Raw genomic sequence first — 9,847 nt, 5'->3', positions numbered from 1 at the left:
TGCTACTTTATTATTTTATGGTGCAGGAGTTTCAGTATCTCGGGGTCTTGTTCACCCAGTGAGGGAAGGTTGGAGCGTGAGATCATCAGGCGGATCGGCGCAGTGCCTGAAGTAATGCGGTCTTTGTACTGGACCATCATGGTAAAGAGAGTGCTGAGTCGTAAGCCAAAAGCTTTCACTTTACCTGTTGATCTATGTTCCCACCCTCACCTATGGTCAGAGTTTTTGGTCGTGACCGAAAGACCGAGATTGGCCGAAATGAGTTTCCCTGCTGCAGGATCTTGCAGCCAGTTGAGGTGGTTCAGGTATCTAGCACCGATGCCTGCTGGACGCCTCCCTGGTGTTCTGGGCATGCCCAGCTGGGAGAAGGTCCAATAGGCTGGCTGGCTGGATGGATGGATGGATGCATGGACATTGTTTTATGTGTTGTGCCGAGCAGATTCATCACCATAAAAACAACACAAAAAAAACGAAAAAACCCCGATAACGTTAGGTTTGCCTTTTAGGTGCAGACGTTGCAGTATCGTACTCGACAGTATCCTGTCCCGGACAAGGAGGGTCACATGGGCAACCTAAAGAGCTGGAGTATAACAAATAACCTGAAAGTAGCATCTCTGTATTGGAACAGACTGAAGAGCAGCTGCATTTTTGACGGTAGTGAGTATTAGTCTTCCAGTATGCACAGATACCTTCTTCTATAAAAAATGTAATACAGCCTTGGCCTTGTAGCGTGAAAGCACGTCCAGTAGATGTAAATCAATCAAGAGCAGAGATTTCCAGGTCTATAAGTTACACTTTGTTGCTTCGCAGGCAGCAAGCAGCGAGGTTTCTCACCCTTCCAAAGAAGGACTGAAGGTGACAAGTGAAAGTGGGAGGGAAAAAAAAAAAAGAAGAAGAAAAAGCCCGGGATAGAGACGGGGACGAGGCAGAGACAGCGGGAGCAACGCCAGCATGTTCTAAAGTGGGCAGCAGCACATCCATATTCTAGTCAGAGGAGCACAGTTGGTGCACGCCGCCAGAAGGTCGTCACAAGACGAGCTTGGCTGCCTGTCACACATCTGGCCTTCATGCCTCGCACTTTAAAGAACGCTCCACACTCACTGCCACCGCCACTAAACGCCCACACAGCATGCTAGCATCCACCCCCCACCCCACTAAAAAAAAAAAAACATTGATGCGGTGGTCCAATTAGTGATGCACGCTCGCCGGCGTCTCTCAGAGAAGAAGACCTAATGGGTATCGAAGACAAAGCTCTATAAGCTGGTGTCAGCATAAACATGACTATTGACATCCTTTCTGCTAACATCAATACTATCTGATTGGGTAAAAGCGGACCAATAGCAGAGCTCTATTAGCGCTACAGAGTCCAAAACACTTCCACAAGGTACTGGAGGTAACATACACGAAATAAAGCAGCTATTATTCTGCAGCTGCTGAAATGAAACACTATCTGTCCAACTGCTGCGGACATTTAGCCAACAAAACGCATCGTCTAGTGTGTGTGGGGGGGGGGGTCTGGGGAAATACAAACACTCACGGCAGAGGATGAGGACTCTCCATCACTTCTCTGCAACTGTTCAAACCTGAGGGGGGGTCTACAGTGGGGGGAGACAGGGGAGCCAGCGCATTAAGTCGAGAGAGAAATGATGCAGCCCAGCTGGGAGTACGCAAGGACGTCTCAGGGAGGTGGTTCTGGGGATGTGGGGGGGAGAAGGCTTCTACTAGTATTTGTCTCCATTAACAAGTAGGGAGCATCAGAAGATACAAACCAGCTCATGCAGTGACTGATTATTGTACTTGTGTTACTGTATTTCACTCAATTACCAAACTCCAGTACTGCCTTGTATGTAATGCAGTCTAGTGTACTGGATGTAGTTTAGTGTCACGTGCTGCAATGTTATGTAGCGTGCAATGTCCACTTTTGCAGCACACTGCGATGACGTGCATTGTGCTTATACAGTAGTGTAGTATGTGTTGTGTTCCCTGTTAGTAGCCCATTGTACAGTGCAGTGTAGTTCAACATTGCCCGGGACTGTGCACAACACTACATCACAATGCACTGCACAAAAGACAAAATATACAACACTACACCGCACAGTGGTCAGCACATTACTACGCCTGAATTACACCGCAGTACTTCAGATCACTATAAAACAACACACTATAACAAAACCTACACTCTCCTACACGGCACGATTGTGTAGTATAGTGTGTCATGCTGTAGTGTAGTGTAATGTCATGTAACGTGGTATAGTGTATCATGCTGTAGTGCAGTGTGATGTCACATAGAGTAGTATAGTGTATCTTGCTGTAGTGTGGTGTAATGTCATGTAGTGTAGTATAATATAAAGCATCATGCTGTAGTGTACAGTAGTGTAATGTCATGTAGTGGAGTATAGTGTGTCATGCTGTAGTGTAGTGTAATATCATGTAGTTTAGTATAGTGTGTCATGCTGTAGTGTAGTGTCGTGTCATGGAGTGTAGTATAGTGTGTCATGCTGTGGTGTAGTGTAATGCCATGTAGTGTAGTACAGTGTGTCATTCTGTAGTGTAATGTCACGCAGTATAGTACAGTGTGTTATGCTGTAGTGTAGTGTAATGTCACATAGTGTAGTATAGTGTGTTATGCCATAGTGTAGTGTAATGTCACATAGTGTAATTGTTTAATGTAGTGTAATGTCGTGTAGTGTAGTACACTGTGTCATGCTGTAATGTGGTGTGATGTCAAATAGTGTAGTATCGTGTATCATGCTGTGGTGTAGTGTAATGTCTTGTAGTGTAGACAAGTGCGTCATGCTGTAATGCAGTGTAATGTCATGTGGTACAATGTATAATGCTGTAGTGCAGTGTAATGTCATGTGGTGTAATGTATCATGCTGTAATGTAATGTCATGTAGTGTAGTATAGTGTGTCATGCTGTAGTGTAATGTCACATAGTGTAGTATAATGTGTCATGCTGTAGTGTAATGTCACAGTGGAGTATTGTGCATCATGCTGTAGTGTAGTGTCACATAGTGTAGTAGTGCATCATGCTGTAGTGTAATGTCAGATAGTATAATGTATCATGCTATAGTGTAGTGTCACCTAGTGTAGTATAATGCATCATGCTGTAGTGTAGTGTAGTGTCGGATAGTATAATGTATCATGCTATAGTGTAGTGTAATGTCAGATAGTATAATGCATCATGCTATAGTGTAGTGTAGTGTGAGATAGTATAATGCATCATGCTGTAGTGTAGTGTAGTGTCAGATAGTATAATGTACATACTGTCGTGTAGTGTAGTGTCAGATAGTATAATGTATCATACTGTAGTGTAGTGTAGTGTCAGATAGTATAATGCATCATGCTGTAGTGTAGTGTAGTGTCAGATAGTATAATGTACATACTGTAGTGTAGTGTAGTGTCAGATAGTATAATGTATCATGCTGTAGTGTAGTGTAGTGTCAGATAGTATAATGTATCATACTGTAGTGTAGTGTAGTATCAGATAGTATAATGCATCATGCTGTAGTGTAGTGTAGTGTCAGATAGTATAATGTACATACTGTAGTGTAGTGTAGTGTCAGATAGTATAATGTATCATGCTGTAGTGTAGTGTAGTGTCAGATAGTATAATGTATCATGCTATAGTGTAGTGTAGTGTAGTGTCAGCTAGATTAATGTATCATACTGTTGTGTAGTGTAGTGTCAGATAGTATAATGTATCATGCTGTAGTGTAGTGTAGTGTCAGATAGTATAATGTATCATGCTATAGTGTAGTGTAGTGTAGTGTCAGATAGTATAATGTATCATACTGTAGTGTAGTGTAGTGTCAGATAGTATAATGTATCATGCTATAGTTTAGTGTAGTGTCAGATAGTATAATGCATAATGCTGTAGTGTAGTGTAGTGTCAGATAGTATAATGTACCATGCTGTAGTGTAGTGTAGTGTCAGATAGTATAATGTATCATACTGTAGTGTAGTGTAGTGTCAGATAGTATAATGTATCATGCTGTAGTGTAGTGTAGTGTCAGATAGTATAATGTATCATACTGTAGTGTTGTGTAGTGTCAGATAGTATAATGTATCATGCTGTAGTGTAGTGTAGTGTCAGATAGTATAATGTATCATGCTATAGTTTAGTGTAGTGTCAGATAGTATAATGCATAATGCTGTAGTGTAGTGTAGTGTCAGATAGTATAATGTACCATGCTGTAGTGTAGTGTAGTGTCAGATAGTATAATGTATCATACTGTAGTGTAGTGTAGTGTCAGATAGTATAATGTATCATGCTGTAGTGTAGTGTAGTGTCAGGTAGTATAATGTATCATACTGTAGTGTAGTGTAGTGTCAGATAGTATAATGTATCATGCTGTAGTGTAGTGTAGTGTCAGATAGTATAATGTATCATGCTGTAGTGTAGTGTAGTGTCAGGTAGTATAATGTATCATACTGTAGTGTAGTGTAGTGTCAGATAGTATAATGTATCATGCTGTAGTGTAGTGTAGTGTCAGATAGTATAATGTATCATGCTATAGTTTAGTGTAGTGTCAGATAGTATAATGCATAATGCTGTAGTGTAGTGTAGTGTCAGATAGTATAATGTACCATGCTGTAGTGTAGTGTAGTGTCAGATAGTATAATGTATCATACTGTAGTGTAGTGTAGTGTCAGATAGTATAATGTATCATGCTGTAGTGTAGTGTAGTGTCAGGTAGTATAATGTATCATACTGTAGTGTAGTGTAGTGTCAGATAGTATAATGTATCATGCTGTAGTGTAGTGTAGTGTCAGATAGTATAATGTATCATGCTGTAGTGTAGTGTAGTGTCAGGTAGTATAATGTATCATACTGTAGTGTAGTGTAGTGTCAGATAGTATAATGTATCATGCTGTAGTGTAGTGTAGTGTCAGATAGTATAATGTATCATGCTGTAGTGTAGTGTAGTGTCAGATAGTATAATGTATCATGCTGTAGTGTAGTGTAGTGTAATGTCTAGCACTTATGGCATTATATTGCAACGCAGTCCAGTGTAATGTGCTACGTATGGTAGTGTCATATTGTATCATATTGTTGTGTAGTGTTATGAGATTTTCCAGCGTGGGTGTGCATACTACGTAGACATCTACTCATCCTCCTCTTCATCCTTCATCTGTTGAGACGAGAAAGGAGATGCAGCGTGAACCAAAATGTCCCCCTGTGGGGTGCAGAGAGTTAGCAGGCGTAGTGTTGCGCCGCCACCACAAACACTAAACTGACACTCAGCTTTTCTTAATTAAGGCACTTTGTTTTTATTTTCCCGCCCTTTTTTTTTTTTTTTTTTTTTACCCCCAGACCTGAATGAAATTGGATTCTAAATGATCTGGAACCAATAGAGCAATCTTTACCGCACAATCGCAGAGTGCTCCCTAAAACTGCCTCCAATGCGACGGCATTCGAGTCCGAGCGAGTGAGAGCGGAGGGCCCGGCGCCCCCCCCCGGGGGGATTGTGGGGAGATTGGAGCTGTGCCGTGCGACATAGCGGACACCATTTACGGCTGAGAGCCCCTTGAGACACGAGCACGGAGACGATGAAGGAAATGAGATCCTTTTCATTTCACTCGGCATGCAGGCTTCTCCATGCTCGTTTTGGGGGGAGGGGGGGTGTACGGGGAACAGGGAAGTCAAATGTCTGTTTATTACACCCCCCTCCCACCACCTTAACACAGTGTGGGCAGCATAGTTCATACACAAAGTCACAAGTCTGATGAGACGTGTCAAGTTTGTTCGCATTGCTACTTCTACTGCTTCCCCAGTAAGGAAAGCAGCTAACAGCTGTCCTTAAAGTCGCTACAAGTTGCTCATTTGTCATCTAATTTGCATAACTGACAATTTTCCTGTGTGTGTACGACTCCTTTCAGCCCGTCTTCCCCTCCGATTTTGGATCAACATTTGCAATAAAAGTGACTGTACCATTTGGTGTCTCGTTGCCCCAGGAAGCAAGGGCATGGTGGCACAAAGGTTCAGTAAAAACTTTAACAAAAGATAAGCTCACACGCAGTAGCACCACTCACAAAAAGGCAAAGTACCAAAAAAACCCACAAAAAATACAAGGGAAACAGCTAAGGCTAGCATAAAACTCGCCATGGGAGGTGGAAACCGCAAACAAAGGAGACTCAAACACACAGGTAAGCATTGTCCAAGGAAAACTGAAACGAACCAGCAACTAGCAGAAGCCCCAGTGAACTAAATAGACCTCTAATAACAAATCAAAGACAGGTGCGCGCCCCAGCTCCCTCTAAACAGAGTAAAGGTAATGCATTCAGTCCAAACAGGAAACAGATGTGACAAAATAAAAGCACCAAACAAGAAAAAATGGCAGAAAAAGAGGTAACCCAATAACCCGTCCCTTTTTAATTGCCATTGTTTACTCATGATGAAGGAAGCTAACAAGCTAACAGGTCAACAAGGGTTGCGGTTGCTCACTGAGTTGACTGCACAGAAAACAGCGCCCCCTAAAGTTTCAGCAGAGAATTGCACTTAGTGGACGGACTGCATAGCAAGAAGCAAAGCAGCCAGTCGCTAGACTTTTCGCTAGATGCTTCCTTGAAGAAAAAGTCGCTAGAGTTCTGAATGTTCGTTAAATACAGCTAAGTTGGCAACACTGCTTGTACACACACTGCACCACGGGGTGTTGGGAGGGAGGACGGTGTTGTGCACTCCTTCATAGAATACACCTCCCGTTTAAACACCTCCTGCTCTTCCTCACTGCTCCCTGTGCAGCGTGATGTGCTGCAGGGCGGCGGCGGCAGCGGAAAGCCTGATAACCAGGAAGCAGTCACATCTGCTCCTCACTAATTCAATCCCACTCAAGTTTGCTTTTCCCAACGCAACCTAATTAAAAACCAAAACGCCGGAATTTCGGAGGCGCGCTCATTTCCGATTCATCAAGCGTGTCGAGACGCCTAAAAAGGTGGGGACTCTTTTATTTTTTTTTAATTAAAATCAAAATTGCCCCACGCTACGTGGAATTATAAATTTACTAGAAACGGATGGGAGCGCCGGCCCATATGGCAATCAAGCGCTCACACTATTAGACACACTCCGGGTATTCGACACAGTCCTCGGCTTCAATATTTACAAAGTTCAACACGCCCAAGACTCAGGTGTCACACGTCACTTTTTCATTTGGAAACTTTGACAGACACTCAGTGAATTCATATTTGCATTTCCATCAAAACAAAATAGGTATCGCCGCCTCATTTCAGTGCTAAATTAATAGTTACTCTTCATTTATAGTTATTATTAATTCAAGATGCTCGACATTGGCTAATATTGTCCAGCACCTTATAAGCAATACCGATATCAACCAATACCGACACTGGCAGCAGATCTTCCCTTGTCACTTCCCTTGTCCTCATTAGGGTGGTGGGGGTATGTTGGAGCCTATCCCAGCTAACGTTGGCCAAGAGGCGGGGTATACCCTGGACTGGTCGCCAGCCAATCGCGGTACTGAGTTATAATTACAGTTATTTATATTATTGAAGTATTTAAATTACTGTTTTGTTCAACTTGTACGTCACAAAATTCTGTTTAAAAAAACTGGACAACATTTTTATGCACCGATTCGAGCAGCGTTTAAGCACAGCGTCATGTCAAAAGTTTCAATTTTGGCACCGGTACGCAGCCCTGTGGGGTAGGATGTCAGGGCTGCATAGTGAAAAATTAAAGGATGCAGGGGGGCCACTTTGACATTTTTTCAATTTATTTTGAAAAAAAGGCTAAAAAAACCCCACATTTTACATTTCATATTTAAATAGAAAGCTTTGCTTTGCGTTATTATTCATTATTAGTGTCAACATTTCAGATTTACATTTTTCTCATTTTTACTGGGGTTTTTGTTTTGGTTAATTTTATTTCTAGTTCTCCGGGCCGCATTTTGGACACCCTTTATTAATGTGGTGCAGGCGTGCTTATAGCGAGGCCAACACTACTAGACTGCAATCACTACAAAGTCTAAATTGTTCAAAGGTGCAAAAAAGTCACATGATGACAATTCCGGTGTTTTTTTGAAACGTTATTTTTGTTTCTTTAAAATGTTGAAAAGCATTTGTGTCTAATTTGGGCAGAAAACTTTTTGGAGCTTTGAACCCGAGGCTGCAGTCATGCCTCTCTCCCAGCCTCTTTTAGAGCCAGCCATTAGCGGTGGTGTCAAAACGACTTCTTTTATTGTTCTTTAATCACCATCGATACACACACACACACACACACGTGACACATAGTGCAGTCTAGTCTTGTGTAATGTAGTGTGCAATGTGCGGTGTTGTCTTGTGTGCAATTTCGCAGCACACTGCAGTGAAGTGCACTGTGCTACACTGTATTACGTAACGTAGTGTGGCATAGAGTATTACGTATGTTACAGTATTGCACTGTGTCGTGCTACACGGCGTCGTAGTCCGGCGTACAATGCAGTGTAGTTCAACGTGCAGGTGTGCAGCAAGTGTGCCCGAACCTTTTCCACTAAGGGCCGCATACAGAAAAACCAAAACAGACATTTTTTTAAACCAACCCATGTGGATATGCTGAGACGTTGTTCATATTTAAAGAAGAAAAACAGCCTGCATCTCAGCTTTGTGTTACCGGTGAGCATATTATTAGTCTGAATGAACGCTTTCTCCTTACGTTCGGCTTTTTTTGCTTGTTTTTCCATTTTTGTTGTTTTTATTTTATTTATGTTTTACAAATATTTCAACCGTTTTCTCATACCTTTTTCCCTTATTTATAGTCATAATATTTTGACTTTGTTATTATAATATTATAACTTTTACACTACCTAAATTTCCTGAAATTGCCACCGTATTCTTTGCTTTGTTTCTGATATTTCAACTGTTAAAAAAATTATACTTTTAGTCTTTCATATTTACACTTCATGCTATTTTTTCTCTTAATACGATGACTAGGAATGAGCGGGAAACGTATGAATAATGCATTTTTGCCGAGTACGAGCATGAAACCAGTACAGCTCGTTATTGTGTGTAATCGTGATGAAGGAAAATCCTCACTGGGTAACGACTTATGTATTCACTCTTCACTCTCTGTGATTGGCCAGTCACACACAGTGACCGCCCCTCCCGAGACAGACTCCCTACAGCCAGAGAGACGAGTACGTGGTGCATTTGACAAGACAGAGCTGGAAACGGCTCGTGTTGCATCGGTCGCCCCCGGTGGGTTTTTTTTGTCTGCTTTCTTCTACTGTGGCTGGTGATGTAAAGTTGGAAAACTTTGCTCGTAGGACTGAACGCGGTGCTTTTAAGAAATGTACAGTGAACAAGGCCGAGCGATTATTTCCCTGTTTGCTATCACTGGATGTTTGCATGAATCACCAACTTCACCCAGATGATTCAAAAAATAATGAAATAATAAAGTCTTACAGATCGCTTACACACATGCACAGTGCACATATAGCCGAATAATAAACAAGGAATATAGCAATCAATAGCATCAATTTCAGGCTTAAAATAATGAAATTTAAGCCCCATCCATTTCTGCTTAAACCACGCCCACTTCCGGTTTATGCTCCGCCCACTCAGAGTACAGCTCATTGAGGTACAGATAGTGGTGCACTCGCTTATCCTTAATTATGACTTTATTTTATTTTTATTATTGTAAAATTACTGCTCCTTTTTCCATTTTTGCCATTTTAGTTGTATTGTTTTATTATTTAGATTGTATTTCTGTATGTATTGTATATATATTTTATCCTATATTTATAATATGTGTATCTATTTTAATTATGTTGCATTTTTAGAATGTGCAGAGGGCCAATAAAAACACAGCCATGGGCCATAAATGTCCCCTGGGCCACACTTTGGATGCCCCTGGTGT

Source organism: Dunckerocampus dactyliophorus, chromosome 18 (genome assembly GCF_027744805.1).
Source record: "Dunckerocampus dactyliophorus isolate RoL2022-P2 chromosome 18, RoL_Ddac_1.1, whole genome shotgun sequence".
NCBI lineage: Eukaryota > Metazoa > Chordata > Actinopteri > Syngnathiformes > Syngnathidae > Dunckerocampus > Dunckerocampus dactyliophorus.
This window is presented reverse-complemented; position numbering follows the sequence as displayed.